The sequence below is a fragment of the Pinus tabuliformis genome, chromosome 9 (assembly GCF_031772625.1).
Source record: "Pinus tabuliformis cultivar Carrire ecotype Pingquan chromosome 9, CPIR1, whole genome shotgun sequence".
In the NCBI taxonomy this organism is placed as follows: domain Eukaryota; kingdom Viridiplantae; phylum Streptophyta; class Pinopsida; order Pinales; family Pinaceae; genus Pinus; species Pinus tabuliformis.
In genome coordinates this window covers 1,956,500,460-1,956,520,679 of record NC_142307.1, presented here as the reverse complement: position 1 = coordinate 1,956,520,679, position 20,220 = coordinate 1,956,500,460, and the positions used below count along the sequence as shown (strand labels likewise).

At 42.0% G+C, this 20,220-nt stretch overlaps 1 protein-coding gene across 3 annotated transcripts in view; it reads left to right on the top strand.

Moving 5' to 3' along the window:
• LOC149156812 (transducin family protein / WD-40 repeat family protein) overlaps positions 1 to 20,220 on the top strand; it is a 440,547-nt gene that overhangs the window by 283,295 nt on the left and 137,032 nt on the right. The gene's annotated exons all lie outside the window — the stretch shown is intronic.

Sequence of the window (20,220 nt, the reverse complement as noted above, 5' to 3'; positions counted from 1 at the left end):
ATAGTGGGCTTCTCTAATTGCCCCCCAACAAATTCCTTCCCAGCTGAAGCGGAGCAGCCAGAGACTATCCAGAGCTTTTTTCTTACAGCCTTGGATGTTAAGAGTATCCTTTTTTGAGAAATCATAATGAATGTAGATTAGGGTAGATTTCTCTTTGTTGAGAAATCATAATGCATGTAGATTAGGGTAGATTTCTCTTCCTTGATAATTACTTGTGAATGTTTGTTGGCTTCTTATTAAATTTTATGTTCTACTTTTTCATTAAGCAATTACCAAAGAACAAAACATGAAGATCACAAGAAATAAAGAACACAAGAAATTAGACTCCAAGTCAGCGCAAAACCCCACAAGGGGGAAAACCCAAGAAAATCCTCATCTAGTTCTTATAGAATTCGATGAAAGTGAGATATCCAAGACCCAAGACCAAGAGCAAAAATGCCACAAAGATCCAAGTCAGCCCTCCTTCAGTCCCTTTTCAACTAATCAAAGTCAACAAAAGTCAACGCTAGTAAACTTTCTCAATTCTGGTCAATCCCTGAAATCTTGCCCCCCTGAAATTTTGGGCCCTGAAATTTAGGCCCTCTAACAGCTCTGAAAAACCACAGAAGATACTCGCACGTGTGAACAGATTTTGTATTTTATGTATTTTGGATTGACGTAAAAAACATAGTATTGGTGATCTCCATGGAAACCCTCAAGAATAGTAACAAATGGTATGATAAATGCATAAAAGCTCTGTAAAGTTGCAAAGAAAAGAGATACCAAATAAAATAATAAATCTCTAAGATGGCATGGAGCCACATATCTATATGATATTTACCAATGTTCCACCAAGTCTCCAGGAACGAGAGACGCGGGTGCGGGGAGACGCACAAAGGGGACGTGTGGGAGAACCCTGAAATTTTAGGGAAATTACGGGGAGACGGGGAGACGTCGAGGTATATATAATATAATTTTTAAATATATATATTATAAATTTATATATATGTATATAATTTTGAAAATTTCATGTTCATATTCATTGTTCAATAATGCTAATTCATCAAGATTCAATACCATACGATTCAATAATAAAATTCAATGTGAAATTCAAATATTGAAATACAATGTACATTGATCCATATCAATTATCATTCATCAATCATCATTCTATAATTTACATCATTCTATTTTACATTGAAAACCAAAATAATAACTGAAACTAACATATATTCCAAACATTTGTTTCTATATGATTAAATCAAAAAGTTATAAATAAATTAACTTCTAATATATCTGACCAACCTGTGCTATTTCGCTTTGGTTTTCACTAAAAGAATGACGATAGATGAACCACATACCTGTAATCCTACAATGCTCTTAATTTGTTCACGGTCTAGAGGTTGGAAAACAATATACTCATCAATGCGATTCATGAACTCAGGGCGGAATGTCGTTTGAGCCACTTCCATAACCCTATTCTTCATTCTCTCATACAGTTCCTCTTTTGAGCCAGGTTCATCATCAAGCCTACTTAGAATGTACTGAGAACCAATGTTTGAAGTCATAATAATGACAGTGTTGGTGAAGCTTATAGTTCGACCCTGAGAATCAGTGACCCTTCCGTCATCTAAAATCTGAAGTAGAATATTGAAGGCATCTGTATGTGCCTTCTCAATTTCTTCAAACGGAATAAATGCATAAGGCCTTCTACGTATAGACTCAGTCAACTATCCCCCTTCTTCATAACCCACATACCCTGGTGGTGCTCCAATCAGCCTTGAAACTGCATGCTTCTCCAATTCACTCATGTCAATCCTCACTAGAGCTTCATCAATATTAAATAAATAGGATGCAAGAGCCTTAGCTAATTCTATTTTGCCAACACCTTTTGGGCAACGACTCCTAAGTGCTAACAGCAAGCCGCTGCGTGGAGAAGAGTGAGGATGTGCTGAAGCTCTCATGGGCGCAGTGAGAGCAGATGGAAGAAAAAAATGCGTTGAGGTAAGAGCATAATGAATGGCGGCATAATGAAAACTTGAAAAGTGGAGTTAACCCTAACTTGTTCATGTAATTTTTTATTTGTAATTGTTAATTTAGTTTATTTTTATTTTTTATGTTTTTTTAATAAATTAATTTTCATTTTTAATTTATTTTTTTTGGTTTATAAAGGGTGATTAGACAAAAATGAAGGGGGGACGCCCAGAAGAACCCCATTTTTGGGGGGAACACCCAAAAGTATCCCTTTCGGGGAGTCGAGTCTCCCACATTGGGGAAACGCACCCCCTTGCGTCTCCCCGAGTCTCCCCAAAAGGGGGACGTGGGGAAACGCACCCCCGAGAGTCTCCCCGTCCCGGGTGCGTGGGGTGTGAGGGGTGCGCACACCCCACCCTGGGGGACGCCCGTGGAACACTGATATTTACTCTAATGCTAAAACATCTCTTGAACAAGTAGCGCCACATAATTTTTAATCCTCATGATGCACCGATGTGGCTAAAGAATTGTGGGCTTCTCTAATTCTCCCCTGACAAATTCCTTCCCACTTGAAGCGGAGCAGACAGAGACTACCCAAAGCTTTTTCTTTCAGGATGTTAAGAGTATCCTTTGTTAAGAAATCATAATGCATGTAGATTAGGGTAGATTTCTCTTCCTTGATAATTACTTGTGAATGTTTGTTGGATTCTTATTAAATTTTATGTTCTTTTTCATCAAGCAATAACCAAAATACAAAACATGAACATCACAAGAAACAAAGAACACAAGAAATTAGGCTCCAAGTTAGTGCAAAACCCCACAAGGGGGAAAACCCAAGAAAATCATTTTCTTATAGAATTAGATCAAAGTGAGATATCCAAGGCCCAAGACCAAAAACAAATCTGCCACAAAGATCCAAGTCAGCCCTCCTTCAATCCATTTTCAACTAATCAAAGTCAACAAAAGTCAATGCTAGTCAACTTTCTCCATTCTGGTCAGTACCTGAAATCTCGACCCCCTGAAATTTTGGGCCCTGAAATTTCGGCCTTCTAACAGCTCTGAAAAACCACCGAAGATACTCACACGTGTGAACAAATTTTGTATTTTATGTATTTTGGACTGAAGTAAAAGGCATAGTATTGGTGTTCTCCATGGAAACCCTCAAGAATAGTAACAGGTGGTATGATAAATGCATAAAAGTTCTATAAAGTTGCAATGAAAAGAGATATCAAATAAAATAATAAATCTCTAAGATGGCATGGAGCCACATATCTATATGATATTTACTCTAATGCTAAAACATCCCTTGAACAAGTAGCGGCACATAATTTCTAATCCTCATGATGCACCAATGTGGTTGAAGAATACTGGGCTTCTCTAATCCCCCCCCCACTCCCAACAATTTCCTTCCCAGCGGAAGCCGAGCAGGTAGAGACTATCCAAAGCTTTTTTCTTTCAGCCTCTTCGATTTCTCTTCCTTGATAATTACTTGTGAATATTTGTTGTCTTCTTGTTAAATTTTATGTTCTTATTCATCAAGCAATTACCAAAATACAAAACATGAAGATCACAAGAAGCAAAGAACACAAGAAATTAGGCTCCAAGTCAGTGCAAAACCCCACAAGGGGGAAACCCCAAGAAAATCCTCTTCTTATAGAATTAGATGAAAGTGAGATATCCAAGACCCAAGACCAAGAACAAAACTGCCACAAAGATTCAAGTCACAAAGAACATGTGTGAACAGATTAGGGAAGAAAAACAAGACTTTTTCTCTCCTTTGACTTGCTTGCGCGAACAGATTAGGGTAGAAAAACAAGACTTTTTCTCTTGTTTGACTTGCTCTCTTCCTCCTTTGACTTCGCTGATTTCCTTCTTCTTGCACAAAAATCGAATTGGTTGCCAAAATGTGGAGCATAGTTGTTTGACCATATGAAGAGACACAACTTATGGGCCGGCTGACTTGTCCATTTGGAGGGCCTACTTGGCCTTGTGGGACAAAATTGACTCTTTGGCCTCAAAATAAAATTTTTTCTTTTCTTGCAAATAGTCCAAATGGGGCTTTGACTAAAGACAAATTTTCTTATTGACTCAATAAACCCTAGAAGTATGAAGAACATGCTTTGAATAGAAAATAATAATAATAATAATAATAAAAGTAAAATTTCGTTTTCTTCTTTTTGTTTTTACATGAAATACATATTGATACAAGTATAGTGATAATTACTGTGTTGATAATATGGCCAATATTTGAAAATATCGTGATATTTTCGGCAAAACATATATTCCGAGTAAATATCACGATATTTTCAAAATATCGGCAAAGTATTGCAATTTTTTCAAAATATCGCCATACTTCGAAAATATTGGCTATGTTTAAAAATCTAAAAAAATTGTTTTTTATGTTCGCCGATATTGTCTGGTATTCTGCCGATATTTTCGTCGATATTGCCGATAAGATGTTTTCAGGGCCCTCAGCAATATTTTGCCGATACCAATATTTTCAACACTAGATAATTATGAAGATCGAACTTAGTTACTTTTTTCAACGCTCCCTCTTATCTAGGGAGGTATTCATAATAACTCAACAAGATACCATGATACTCTCAAATTGAAATATTCTCATAAGAAGAGTTCAGATTGATAAGTATTTTCATCATCATAACCAACATTGTCAAGCATAGCAAGGCCTTGATTGAAAATCTCTATCTCTCCACTAGATTAGAGCACAATGCCGGGAGGCATAAATTTGGACACCACCACCTTCTCTCTCCAGGCACATATCCCATCCGGATGTTCACCGGATATGTGTTGATTTGGGGTAGCATCAGATGTGCTCCAACCACGAAAATTAGTGGAGAGGCTAAAGCACATGAGATCTCCAAGATCTATAAATGGTTTGGGTAGATTCTACCTAGTTAAGGAGATATTAAAATAATTAATATTTTTAATGGAGTTCCTAAGTCTAAACTTAGGAAAAATAAAATATTAATGGGTATTAATATAAAATTGGGTTAGAAGGTTCTAAATGACATGGATCAAGCCAAATCTAATATTAGATGTTGATTAGAGATGTAATCTTGGCCGTTGAAGGATCAACAGGAAAAGTATAAGAGGAGGTTTGAGGGTCAGTTGGAGAACACACCATAGTGATCAGTCATTTGATTTACTAGAGCGGGGTTTGCTAAAGAAAGTCGAATTAGTGATCAACAACGAGGGGCAGTTAATACTAGATAGAGAGGCAGGGATAGTGCCGAGAGACCAACGTAGAGGAAAAGAGATAGACGCAGAAGCCAGAGGAGGTCACACAGAGCCCAGCAGAGACAACACAGAGGCCAGAGGGCCTGCGTCATCCACGCAGAAGGTAGCAAGAGTGACACAGAGGGTCCCAGAGGCTGCGGATTGCCTCAGAGGGCTGATGCAGAGGGTTCTGAGGTTGATGCAGAGGCCAGGAGGGCTGACGCAATGCTTGAGTGTTGCTGGAGAGGCTTTCGTGGGGAAGGTTTTTTGAATACCTACTTTCGAATAGAGAGGTATTACTGCTAGTTGTTTTTCTTTGTCGGGTGAGCCAGTTTAGTACCCAGTTGTACTCAAGGATATACTACATAATAATAAACCCTCAGAATTGCTGCACCGATTTTCCCACATTGGGTTTTTCCGAGGACGAGTTGTCCAAAAATAAAGGTGTCACTTGTGTGTTTGTTTTCTTTCCACTGTTGATCTGTAGAAGGTTGAGACTGTATTGTGTTTATTTTGTTATTTATATGTTTTAAATATCTTGTTCGTAATTAACAAGTAGAAGAAATAAACTAGAAGAATACAGATTAAATTTCTAACGGATAGACTTAGAAATTTCAACAATATGCCCTCACAAGACTATTCTTATCTTGGATATCACCCATCCTCAAGGAATATCAGTCCTCAAGAATACTCTTATATTGGATACTCTATCCTCAACGAGTATCGGTCCTCGGGACTACTCCTAACTTGGATATCGTTCCTTAAGGATTATTGATCCGAGATGCTTATCCAATCCTCCATTCTCCCTACAAGTGCCTTCACTAGGCTTACTGTTGTTAGCCATGGCCATAGTGCATGACAGATGGAGAACGCGGTGTCCATCCTCAATCCCTCTCAAACAGGGAGGAACAACCACAAGCCTAAGATTTTCTAAAAAAGACTCTTCAAAGCATCGACTACATGTTCTTCCGTGGAGATTTGTTGTAGCTACTAGGCTCCTATTTGGATCACATCATAACAAAATTCAACCTTCCTGGATTTTTGTCAATCTTTACATAGCTTCAACATGTCATCAAGTAGTTCCTCAAACATCTTATGGAGCCAAACTCCTTCATAGCTGAGTTGCACAAGAATTTCGCATCAAGCTCTTCCAGGGAATCATGTCAGCTCATCGGTAGTATCCTTATTTGTGTGAGTATTGTCAACCCAATCAAAGTTTCCAATCAGCTACTGGCACAACGATATCAAAACTTTTCAACTTTGTACCAAAGGATCTTGTCATTGATATGTCATCTTCTCTTTTTCATCATAAACTTCTTCGAATTTTCTTTCAACCTTCAAGTAGCATTGCATCTATCCAAGATCTAACATCTTCTCCTTTCTAGCTGAGATAGGTGAACTTCTTTCTTTGACTTTGTTTGATGCTTACTTCAAGCTACTTTCTTCTTGTCTTCGTGCTTTGCTACGTTCTTCCAAATCTTCTTTTTGTTGGTCAAGCATAGATAGATCTTGTCTTACCTTGCCTTTGTTAGAAGACTATGGAAGAACAAAAGGCAAAGTGCATAACAATGGTAATAATTAAAGAGAGTAGGTATAAAATACTTATCGTTTTGAAGAGACCCAACTCCCTCTTAATCTTGAATCTTTTCATCAACCTTGTCTTGATGAGCATGATGTCATTCTTGTCAACCTCAAGAGCTAGATTTTCTTTTTACAACAAAAGTTGTTGGTTAGGGTTTCCTAACTCAGAGTTTTTTCTAGGGTTTATAAACCCTAAATGCCAAAAGCCTACAAGACCTTACAAATTGCAAGTTCTAGAAACCCTAGATTCTTCATAGTCATCAAGTCTTGTCATGCAAGAATTTCAAAATTCTACAACTAGACTAGAGAGTTAGTTTCAAAGCCCTAGATTTTTCATGGTCTTCATGATTTGTCATGTTAGGAATTTCAAATTCTACAAGCATGCAAATGGATTAGCTGCAAAACCCTAGAGACACTATTGACAAGCGTTTTATACATTTCATTTCTTGATCTCAAGACCTAGTCTTTATATGCAATGAAATACTTGGTGTACTACCACATCAACAATCTCTTGTAAGTCACTGTCTCTAATCTATATTTATGCAGACCCTTTCACTATCTTTCAAATGATCATCACCAGGATTTAGTGAAAGTAATATAATTGAGCTAGATCATGAAATGCACACAGAAATTATACATACCTCTATAACCTTACCTTATCTCCTCTTTGTAAAGATCCGGTCCTTCAATTGTCAAGTACCAACATTGTTCAACAAAGGTGACTTAACTTCTTTAACCTTAGAAATTTCCTTGAGCTGCTTGCTTTTGTCTTTGTCCTTTTAAATGGTTCCTTTCAAAAAAATCGGCTTTATTGAAGTGGTTAGTCCTTGTACAGACATGTCGTGGGGCTTTCTTCAGCAATCTGGGCATGGGAGAGGAACACACATTTCTTGGGGAAGCTAGTGGGGGAGCAACAAACTTATTGAGTCTACCAGGGAAGCATTGGGCCTCTTATTGTTGAAGATTCAGGGTGATAGGATAGCCAAATTTTGTGGAGCCTTTGCTGTAGCAGAGAGACCATTCCAGGGACTGCATGGGCCTGCGTAGGAGGTACTTTTGGGCTGCACGTGGGAGCTGAGGGGGTGGCCATTTGGGGCTGGATTGAGCTGGGAATTTGGGGAGTCATCTGGAGGGGAAATTCACCAACATTTAGCATCATTTTGGAGGGTCAGAACAATGCCATTTCTAGGAGGGTCAAAATACCCAACTAGTGGAGGAGCACGTAGAAATTGGGGTCAATTTCGGGGTCAGAACTAGGCCAAACCCTTTCTGGGTTTTGGTGGGTTATTTGAGGGGAGTCTGAGATTAATTTCTCGGAATTTTCTGAGCACTGGAAGAGGGTCAAACAACAATTTCATTCCAGCACACAGTGTAGTTTTTCCAAGGTAGCGCAGGGCATAGAAGAGAGAGCACATTCCAGCATCTGGGCATCTCATTTTATCACCTGGGACTTGTTTAGCTTGCCTTTGGCAAGCCTAGGTGCACTCACACCATACTCTCATTGTACTTCCATTGCATTATAATAAAATGGCTCAACTGGGTGCAATTTTTGGAGAAATTCTGGGTGTTTACTTATGTGTGTGCATGTGCTATAATTGCTTGTTATCACTGTAAATTTTCCATTGAGAATATTACAGTGGTATCAGAGAATTGATCTTGGCTCAGCTATGGGATTATTTCTATGACCTTGGAGGACAAGCAAAACGTGACCTACCAGAGGAAGAGATACCAGAGTAGGGGAAGAGAGTTGGAGATCGCCCCTGATACTGAGACCCCAAAGCAGGTAGTGGAGGAGGTAAATATGGGGAAGCCGAAGAGCAAAGAGGAGGCAACGTTTGATAGCCTCTTGAAGGCCCTAAATGACTTGGCCAGAGGGCAGAAGGAGATGTTAGAAGAACTCAAGCAACAAAATCATGATAAGAGCATGCATCGAGAATTTCTATTTGAGAAACTTCGGGGGCTTCCCACCAGTATGATCACCATTCACCAATGACTCACCCACATGCTTTCAGTGGGCCAACCAAGACCACTTTGCCCACGTTTTTGCCCTCAAGACTAGGTGAGCAGGGTGGGCAGGACGAGATGCCCATGGGAGACTATTTCTGGGAGTGGCAGTCTATAGGGGATGATTTTCGAGCTGCACTCTCCTTCAGAGTTTTCTGCCAACTCAAGCAGAACAAGAAGGGCAAAGTCACAAGGGGTTTTAGCATGCAGAACACAGAGCTACAATGCACCATAGGGAGGATGTACCTCCCCACATTTGATGGGTCTTCCAAGTGCACAACTAGGGCTTGGGTGGAGAAGCTAGACACATATTTCCAGCTTAGCCGGACGACAGAGGTAGAGGCCATCAAGATGGCTACTTTACACTAGGAGGGTGAAGGCCACAGTTGGTGGTTCCACGGGCTAACTATGCTTTGAGATGCAAGCATAACTTCTTACGAGGATTTCACACAGAGGGAAGTGGAGCGTTTTGACAAGAGGGAGCTAGAGGTCTACTTTAGAGAGCTCACATAGCTCAAGCAGACCGACAATCTTGAGCATTACATATCAGAGTTCTCGAGGGTATCCGTGATGGTGCTGGATCTCTCTGAGGCTAGGATCGTCTACACTTTTGTAAATGGTTTACTTGAGCCTTTATGTGGATTGGTGAGATCTCATAGACCAACCACACTGCAGGAGGTCGTGAATTGTACCTGAGATTTGCAAGACGCAATCCCCAAGACTGGGGCACCGATTCCACCACGATCTCCTTTTCCTCCCAAGCGCCATGACACTAGCGCCCCACCACCGAGGGGTAACTAGTGGCGTGGACAGTTGCATGAGGAAACTATGAGAGATCTCCATAGGAGGAAGCTATGCTTCTCCTGCCAGGAGCCTTGGGCACTATGCCACAGATGCACATGGGGTAAGGCCCATTATATTGAGGTCTTCTCTGATAGCGATCAGGAGGATGACGTGGAGCAGGAGTTGTTGATGCCCTAGCCTTCATATCAAGTGGGAACCCTTGAAATTGCTTTCGAGGATTTCTTGAAGGTTTGCAAGTTATAGCTTATCATTTAAAACCTTTTCTTTTGGCTATATTGACCTTGGAAGAGCCTTTATCTCAACATATCTCAATTCTAAGCCTCGTAAACTCTTTCTCCCAATGGGTTTTTCATGGAAAGCCATTTTAGTTTCTCCCAAAGCTCATGCCTCAATTGAGCCTTTCCATTGAATGATCCATCCTTGTGTTGATTTGGGGTAGCATCAGATGTGCTATAGCCATGAAAATTGGTGGAGAGGCTAAAGCACATGAGATCTCCAAGACCCAGAAATGGTTTGGGGAAATTCTACTCGGTGACGGAGATATTAAAATAATTATTTTTTTTAATGGGTTCCTAAGTCTAAACTTAGGAACTAAAATATTACTGGGTATTAATATAAAACTGGGTTAGAAGGTTCTAAATGATATGGATCAAGCCAAATCTAATCTTAGCCATTGATTAGAGACGTAATCTTGGTTTTTGAAGACTGAACAGAAAAAGTATAAGAGGAGGCTTGAGGGTCAGTTGGAGATACACCAGAGTGATTAGTTAGTTCGATTTTCTAGAGCGGGGTTTGCTAAGAGAAATCGAACCAGTGATCAGTTGCAGCGTGGGTCAGTGAGTGCATAGTAGAGATAGTGTCGGAAGACCAATGTAGAGGCAAGCGCAAAGCCAGATGAAGCCACGCAGAGGCCAGTAGTGACTGCGCAGAGGGCCAGAGGGCCTGCGTGAGTGACGTAGAGGCTACAAAAGTGATGCAGAGGGCTAGAGAGGCTGCGCAGAGCCTAAGAGGGCTGATGCAGAAGGTTTCACGCTGACGTAGAGGCCAGGAGGGCTGATGCAGTGCCTCAGAGAAGCACTAAAGAGGGTTTCGTGGAACAGAATTTCAGAATATCTGCTTCCGTAGAGAGGTATTACTACCAGATCATTTTCTCTGTAGGGTGAGCCAGTTTCGCACCTAGTTGTACTCAGAAAAGTTGCATAATGATAAAACCCTTAGAACTACTGCACCGGTTTTCCCAAGTTGGGTTTTTCCTGGGACAATTTTCCAAAAATAACAGTGTCCCTTGTGTGTTTGTCTATTTCTTTCAGTTGTTGATCTGTAGATGGTTGAGACGACATTGTGTTTATTTCAGTATTTATATGGTTAAATAACTTGTTCAGTAATTAAACAAGTAGTCGAAATAAACTAGATAGTGTAGGAAAATTTCTAACGGGTTAGACTTAGAAATTTCAACATGGTATCAGAGGGTTGCAGATCACAGAAGAGCTGAAGGAAATAGCTGAATCAGAGAATTTGCAGCAGAAACAATTGTCCCGAGAGGCAAAAGCTGTTCCTAAGTAGAAAGCAACAGAGAAGGAGTGATGTAGAAGGGCTTGTGCCATCATTTCGAGCTAGAGAGGGGCCAACTCAGAAGCATTGAGAGGCTCACGAAGAGCCACGTCATCCTGCTTAGCCAAGTAGGAGTGACACAGTTGGTTAGTGGAGTGATTCAGCCATTGTCGGGATTGCGAGGAGCCTAGAGGCCCGATTCTTCAGTTGTTGGGGCATAGGAAGTTGTGGGCAGATTGCGGAGAGTGAAGCTGGAGGGGTGTTATTGCTGTCGAGGTAGAACAGTACCTAACGGGACAAAACCGAGGTAAAAGGGGAGTTGCTACCTAGGCGGAATTCTAGCCAAGAAATCCAGATCAGTGTTGCAGTAGGAAGGGAGATCAGAGAGGTGCGATTCGACTATTGGCAAGAGGATTTCCAGGAGGGAAATCGAGACTCAGAGGGAGTCTAGCAGAGAACTTCTAGGAGGAAAGTACAGACTGAGAGGGAGTCGAAGAAAGAACTTCCAGGAGGGAAGTAGAGACTTAGAGAAGTCGAAAAGAAGAGCAGTGATGGCCATAGATGGATTGAGGGATCAGGACACGCTGGACGTGGCATCCAACTTTGTCATCTGGAAGGCTAGGATCCTGTCCGTTCTAGATAAACATTGCATCAAGACCTTCTTCTTGAGAAATGTGGCTATCCTTATCGATCCAACGGATAACGAAAAGTATGAGGATGCGACGGCCAAGGCGAAATGCATTCAACATATTGCCGAGAAGAATACAACAAAGGAAATGTGGGACACGTTGATGACATTGTATTAGGGCACTTCCGTGCAGAAAAAGATGTTACTGAGAATTGGTTGCGGTCGTATCAAATGCAGAAGGAGGAGCAGGTAGATCACTTCCTCAGTAGGTTGTAAGAGATTTGGGACCAACTGACTTCCATAGGGGCCATGTCGGATCAAGAGTTAATGGTGAGGACCGCCCTGAATGCAATCTCCGAGGAGTGGGAGACATTCGTCCAAAGCATTTTCAGCAGAGCGAATCTTCCATATTGGAAACATCTTTGGGCAACTCTGCACCAAGAAGAGATCAAACGACTGACCAAGGCGAGAAGTAGTGGCAAGGGAACCCGGGTCAAGAAAGAGGAGGAAGAGGATGTAGCTCTGGCATCTACGGGGCAACAAGGGAAGAGGAAGCAAGAGGGCCTCTCCAAGATAGAGTGTTTCAATTGTGGGGAACTGGGCCATTATGCAACCCAGTGTCCAAGGAAGAAGAATAAGGGAGAGGCATCTGACTCCAAGGTAGCACCAACGAAGGCAGAGAAGGAGGTAAATGATGATAACGATTGTGCCATGAGTGCTCATGTACCTCTAGAGAAGAGGTGGGGAGCAATGTTGCACGAAGCGGGGGCGAAGCGGAAGCGTATTTTGGAAGCGGGGACGCGGAAGTGTCATTTTCCAAAAATCTAGGAAGCGAAGCATCCGCGGAAACGTCTGCTATATATATATATTTATATTTTTTTGTATTAATACTCAAAACAAACATCCCAAATACCAAATTAGTTGTAGAAGACATGAAAACATGCATATTTTTGCATAAATCAAGATAGATATAACATCCATTGTACATTAATGATTAATTATTCGAGCATCAACCATTTAGATGCATCAACCATCTAGAATCTAGATTCTTCTCCTCTTGTCTAGCCTTTGCCTCTACGTCGATTGTCTAGGGATATTAGTTAACATTGCCCAATTTTGATCAAACTACCTAATTCAAGACTTAAAATATGGTAGAAAAAGATTAACATGCTTGATCGATGATTTTGACTTGATTGAAAGGTAATTTTTTGCTAAGGGCGTGCTGCGTGACAAAGGAGTTCAATAATTAACACCACCAACACTAGGGTACATATAGGGCTTGGTGCTCTTGATTAAATGCTAATTGCATACCTTCATACTTGATATAATCTAATGAAATGCCACAATCCCATTGATCCTGAATTCCTGAAAACTGTTAAGTCTGCTGAATTTTGAATAGGATATGAAATTCTATTTTCTCGATATGAAGTCCAATGAGGCTGGAACCACTCTCAAACATCCTGAGTCATTTCATGGTAATGTTAAAAATTTAAGTAAAAGGATGAAAATGAAAAATAAAGGAGAATGTCACTTTTACTTTAAGAATTTAACATTACCATGAGGGAGCATCTGCTATATTTATATTTTTTTTTGCCTTCATTCGTCACCCTAACCCAAGGTGGACCCACCCCCAACAAGTAAACTCATCTAAAATTAATTTTTTTTTGGAAAAAAACGATTTTCTAAACGCTTTTCCAAAGCACCACGCTTTCGACGCCCGAAGCGCTGTACGAAGCGCGTTTTGGTGCTTCGGAATTGGCGCTTCTGAACCACACTTCCAAATTTCCAGGAAGCGGCAAAAAATTCGGAAGCGGCGCTTCTGAATTTCAGAAGCGACTTTTCCGTACGGGATGCGCTTCGGGGCTTGGAACCGGGGGGGGGGGGGGGGGGCGCTTCGTGCAACATTGGTGGGGAGACATCGAGTTGTAGTCAAGAGGACTACAAGAGATGAGGGGAAAGATCCTTGAGGAACCCAAACTCTTGGATCATATCCGGCAACGAGAGCCTCGAAATGACAATGGCAAGATGGCAGATGTCGGTAGAAGTGGATGCGGATGGAGTGAAAAAGAGTGCTAGAGTGCAGTGGTCCCTGGCAGCGCAGAGAGGATTGCAATAGTTCGAGAGGCACAGAGGAGGTTGCAATAGTGCAGGAAGGTACAAAGATGTTTTCAACAGTGTGAGAGGCACAGATGTTGTTGCAACAATGCAAAAGAAACAGAGGGAGCACATGATAGCAGCGGAGAGTTTCAACATCAGGAGGGTTTCTATCCTAACAAGGATGTCAGTAGTTGCGTAGATCAATTACCATCATTGCAGTAACTGAGTTGCAGTGCAACAATAATAGTGGTAGTGCTATGGGCTACATGATGAGAGAGGGTTGCAGTGCAGATGCATTGTTGAGAGGAAGGACCAGCGGCAACACAAATGCAGAGGAGTTTCCGTACAAATGTAGCAGTGGCAGTGGCAGAGCCATGGGCAACAAGACAGGATGCAACAACGCAGAGGATGTTGGGCAGGAAGGCCAAGCATCAGCACAGGTACTGGTGTCGGATGATCAGGGTGATGCTCAGTGGTGGAGTATTACTAGAGCACATTCCTCGCTAAGAGGGAGTGTTGATTTGGGGTAGCATCAGATGTGCTCTAGCCATGAAAATTGGTGGAGAGGCTAAAGGACATGAGATCTCCAAGACCCATAAATGGTTTGGGGAAATTCTACCCGGTGAAGGAGATATTAAAATAATTACTATTTTTAATGGGTTCTTAAGTCTAAACTTAGGAAAATAAAAATATTAATGGGTATTTATATAAAACTGGGTTAGAAGGTTCTAAATGACATGGATCAAGCCAAATCTAACCTTAGCCATTGATTAGAGATGTAATCTCGACCATTGAAGGCTCAACAAAAACAGTATAAGTGGAGGCTTGAGGGTCAGTTGGAGATACATTAGAGTGATCAGTCAGTTCGATTTTCTAGAGCCGGGTTTGCTAAGAGAAATTGAACCAGTGATTAGTTGCAGCTAGGGGCGGTGTGTGCATAGTAGGGAGGCAAAGATAGTGCTGGAATATTAACGCAGAGGCAGAGAGGCAGACACAGATCCAAAGGAAGCCACACAGAGGTCAGTAGTGACTTCGCAGAGGGCCAAAGGGCCTGCGTGAGTGATGCAGAGGTTGCAGAAGTGATGCAGAGGGCCAGAGGGCCTGCGTGAGTGATGCAGAGGTTGCAGAAGTGATGCAGAGGGCCAGAGAGGTTGCGCAGAGCCTCTTCAGGCTGACGCAAAGGGTTTCATGCTGACGCAGAGGCTAGGAGGTCCGACGCAGTGCCTCAGAGAGATGTTGGAGAGGGTTTCACGGAGTAGACTTTCAGAATATCTGCTTCCAAAGAGAGGTATTACTGTTAGATTGTTTTCTCTGTAGGGTGAGCCAGTTTGGCATCTAGTTGTACTCAAAAAAGATGCATAATAATAAAACCCTCATAACTGCTACAACGATTTTCCCAAGTTGGGGTTTTCCAGGGACGATTGTCCAAAAATAATGGTGTCCCTTGTTTGTTTGTCTATTTCTTTCAGTTGTTGATCTATACATGGTAGAGATTGCATTGTGTTTATTTCAGTATTTATAAGGTAAAATATCTTGTTCAGTAATTAAACAAGTACGCGAAATAAACCAGATGGTGTAGGAAAATTTCTAACGGGTTACACTTAGAAATTTCAACACCTTGCCTCATTTCAAAGCTTAGTATAGACACATTAGAAAAAGGTGAGGATTATTGGGACTCCTCCCGCTGGTGAAAATCTAAGAAGAGAAGGGGACATAGGTTGTGGTGACAGTGGGCCTTTGTCCCATTGTTGTCATTTGGTTTAGTAGTTGCCCCTTAGGTACCCCTCTTAGATTGTGTGGCAACAGTCTGCTTGACATATCTTCCAATGTACTTAGATGAAGAATCAAGTTTGTTTCAGGAGGTTTGTAGAATCTGCTCCAAAATAACCAATATTTGCTACAAATCATATTCCAAATTTTGTCTCAGATTGTCATAGGTCTGCCTGAACACCATGAGATTGCCCACCACAAATACATGTAAAGGTTCTTGTGAACATTTCTAGATAGAAATCCAATTGCAGTGATTGATATTATTTCTTCTACTTATTAATTTAGAAATAAGTTATTCACAATGATTCTACGACAAATATGGGAATAAATTCTACTGTAACCTTCTCAAATAAAATATTGCGGAAAGTAAATGTAAGAAAAAATACTAGCACAAGTATAATCATAATGACACAACTATTTTTGGACAATTGTTCCCGAAAAACGCAACGTGGGAAAACCGGTGTAGTAGATGAGGGTTTATTTATTAATCTTCAGCAAAAATCTCATGTACAAGATACAAACAACAAAATAGAAGAGAAATCTCTGTGAGAAATTTATAGATAGTTCTCTCACAATTCCCAATGAGATTTTGATCTAGGAGAGGACCTGCTGCCCCCTCTGCATCTCACTGCGTCAGCTTTTGCATGAGGACTGCGCAGTCCCAGTGTCAGCATCAGCCTCTGTGTCACAACCTCTATGCTGTCCCTTCTCTGCTCTGAGTCTTCTGCGCTTGCACTCCCGACTGGTGCTGCTACCCTCTCTCTCCTCCTCACCTGTAACTCTCCCTCTAAATCGATTTCATTTTGCCAAACTTTGACCAGTGAGCAAATCGATTTTACTTGGGTAATTGAGTACCTGCCCTGGTGTATTTTCCAAATGCCCATCGAAGTCCTTCTTATAATCCCCTAGTTGAGAACTAATGGTCCAGATTAGATTCTAATCAATGGCTCAAATCATTAGGACTCCATCTTTGTCTTCTTCTAGAAGTTTCACCCACAGTTAGATTAATACCTTTTAATTATTTTAATTTCCTAAGTTTAGACTTAGGGTCCTATTAAAAATAATTAATTGTTTTAATAAAATTGTCTCCGTGTGGAATTTCCCAAAACGATTGTTGGGTATTGGTGAATGCATGTGTCTAAGCCTCCCCGCAAATCTTGAGACTTAGAGCGAATCCCATGTTACCGGAAATCAATAGTTTTGCTCTAAAAATCGTCAATGAAATACATGTCAAAGTCTGTACCCAATGTTGTTTGCTTCAAATCAAGATGAGGCTGTTGAATTTTGTAAGTGTATCCGTTAGAAAATTAATCTGTATTCTGTTAGTTTATTTTACTTGTCTAAATTCGAACAAGTTATTTAATACATTTAAATACCGAAATAAACACAATATAGTCACAAAATCTACAAATCAACAATTGAAAGAAAACAAGCACACAAGTGACACCTTTATTTTTGGACAAATGTCCCCAAAAAAATCCAATGCGGGAAAACTGGTGTAGCTATTCTGAGGGTTATATTATTATGCAGTCTTTCTCAGTACAACTGGGTGCCTAATCGGCTCACCCAACAGAGAAAAATATACAATAGAAATACCTCTATATTCGGAAACTGATATTCAAAAATCCCGTCCCACGAAATCCTCTCTGGCACAATTGAAGGTCAGCGCTAAGCCCTTTTGGCCTCTGCGTCAGCCTCCTGCTGACCTGCGTCAGCCCCAAGACCCTCTGCGTCAGCCCTCTGAGGCACTGCACAACCTTTGTGAGCCTTTGCGTCAATCCTTCTATCCTCAGCGTCGATGACGCAGTCCCTCTGGGCTTTGCACTTCCTCTGCTGGGCTCTGCGTAACTTGGATTGGCTGCTGCTCTCGCTCTCTCTACTTCGACGCTGGTCTCCCAGTATTGTCCCTGCCTACTAGTCTCATTGGTCCTCCAACGGTCGAGATTACATCTCTAATCAATGACTAAGACTAGATTTGGCTTGATCCATGTCTTTTGGAACCTTCTAACCCAATTTTATATTAATACCCATTAATATTTTATTTTTCCAAAGTTTAGATTTAGGAACTCCATTAAAAATATTAATTATTTTAATATCTCCCAAACCGGTTAGAATTTGCCTAAACCATTTCTGGGTCTTGGAGTCTCATGTGCTATAGCCTCTCCACCAATTTTCATGGCTAGAGCACATCCAATGCTGCTCCAAATCAACTCTCCCTCTTAGCGAGGACTGTATTTAATAATACTCCACATCGAGCATCACTTTGATTATACGACACTGGTACTTGTGTTGATGCCAGACCTCCCCGCCCAACATCCTCTGCACTGCTGCATCCTGTACTGCTGCCCATGGCTCTGCCACTGCCACTGCTGCATCCTTATGGTAACTCCCTCTGCATTTGTGTTGCTGCTGGTCCATCCTCCCAACACTGCATCTGCACTGCATCCCCCTCTCATCATGCTGCATCATGCTACTACTAACTGCTATTGCACTGCAACTCAGTTACTGAGAAGTAAGTAACTGATCCACCCAACATCTGACATCCCTGTCAGGCTAGAAACACTTCCGGTGCTGAAGCTCCCTCTGTTGCTAACAAGTGCTCCCTCTACTAATCTCTGCACTGTTGCAACAACTCCCTACATCTTGCACTGTTGCACACCTCTTTGTGCCATTTTGCACTGGTGCAACACTCCCATGCCTCTCGCACTATTGTAGCCTGCTAGCCTCGTGCTTCTCTGGGACTCCTGCACTGTAGCACTCTCTGCTGCTTCATCCACATCTGTCTCTACCGACATCCACCAATCCTGCTACTCCTCTTCAGGGCTCCCGTAGCAAGGTATAATCCAAGAGGTTGGGTACCTCAAGGTTCCTGCCCCTCATCACCTGTAGTCCTCCTGACTACAGCTCGATGTCTCCCCACTTCTTCACAAGTGGCACATGAGCACTCATGGCATAATCGTCATCCTCCTTGACCTCCTTCTCCGCCTTCCCTGGCGCTACCTTCGAGTTCGAAGCCTCTCCCTTACTCTTCTTCCTAGGACAATAGTTCGCAAAATGACCTAGTTCCCCACAATGGAAGCACTTGACCTTGGAGAGGTCCCTCTTCTTCCTCTCTCCTGCTTTCCACAGATGCTAGAGCCGCATTCTCTTCCTCTTCCTTCTTGATCCTGACCACTTTCTCGCTACTCCTTGCCTTGCTCAACTGCCTGATCTCCTCTTGGCGAAGATCCGCCCACAATTCTTGCCAATCTGGAAGACTCGCCCTGCCCAGTATGCTCTGCACAAATGTCTCCCACTCCTCAGAGACTGCGTTAAGTGTGGTCCTCACCAACATCTCCTCATCAGGTGTGGCTCATATGGAAGTTAGCTAGTCCCGGATCTCCTTCAATCGACCGAGGAAGTGATCTATCTGGTCCCTCTTCTGCATCTGGTATGACCTCAGCTGATTCTCAAGTAACATCTTGCTCTGCACGGATGTATGTTGGTACAATTTCTTCATGGCTTCCCACATCTCATCTGCCATTTCCTTTTCAGCAATATGTTGGACCACATGATCCTTGACCCCATCAAGGATGATGCACTTTACCCTGGCCATTGCCTTCTCGTACTCCTCATTTTCAGTCGAGTCAACTGGTATCACCACTACTTTCAAGGCGAAGGCCTTGCTGCGTTATCTGTCTAGAATGGACATGATCCTGGCCTTCCAGTCCACAAATTTGGATGCTTTGTCCAGCCTATCCTGATCCCTCAGCCATTCACGACCATCTCGCTACTCTTCTGTCGACTCCTCCGAGTCTCTCTACTTCCCTCCTGGAAGTCCTCTGTTTGACTCTTGCTGAGTCTCTTTACTTCTCGTCTAGCAGTTCTCGGTTCGACTCCCGCTGAGTCTCTATACTTCTCGTCTGGAAGTTCTCTTCTAGACTCCCTTTGAGTCTCGATTTCCCTCCTTGAAATTCTTTTGCCAATGTCAAGTTGCCCCTGTCCGATCATCTGTGCAACTGCAACACTGATCCAGATTCATTGGCTAGAAATCCGCCTCGGCAACAACTCCCTCCACCTTGGTCTTGCCCTGTTAGGTATTGTTCTGACCATAACACCCCACCATCTTCGCTCCGCAAACTACCCACAACCTCCTATGCCCCAACAACTAAAGGATTGAGCCACTTGGCTCTGCGCAATCTCGACACTGGCAAATCAACTCCCTCAGCCAACTGTGTCAGCCCTCCTGGCCTCTGTGTGGCTCTGCGTGAGCCTGATTCTGCCTCCCTCAGCCTCTGCGCTGGCCTCTCTATGGCCCATACTGATGACGTAGTCCCTTTGCGTCACTCCTTCCTTTGTCGCCTTCTCCAAGAATCAGCTCTGTCACTCGGGACAGCTAAATCTGCTACAAATGCTCTGCTTAGCTGATGCCTTCAGTTTTCCTGTGATCTGCAACCACGCTTTGATACCATGTTGAATTTTCTAAGTCTATCCGTTAGAAAATTAATCTATATTCTGCTAGTTTATTTATTCTACTTGTCTAAATTTGAACAAGTTATTTAATACATTTAAATATCGAAATAAACACAATACAATCACAAAATCTACAGATCAAC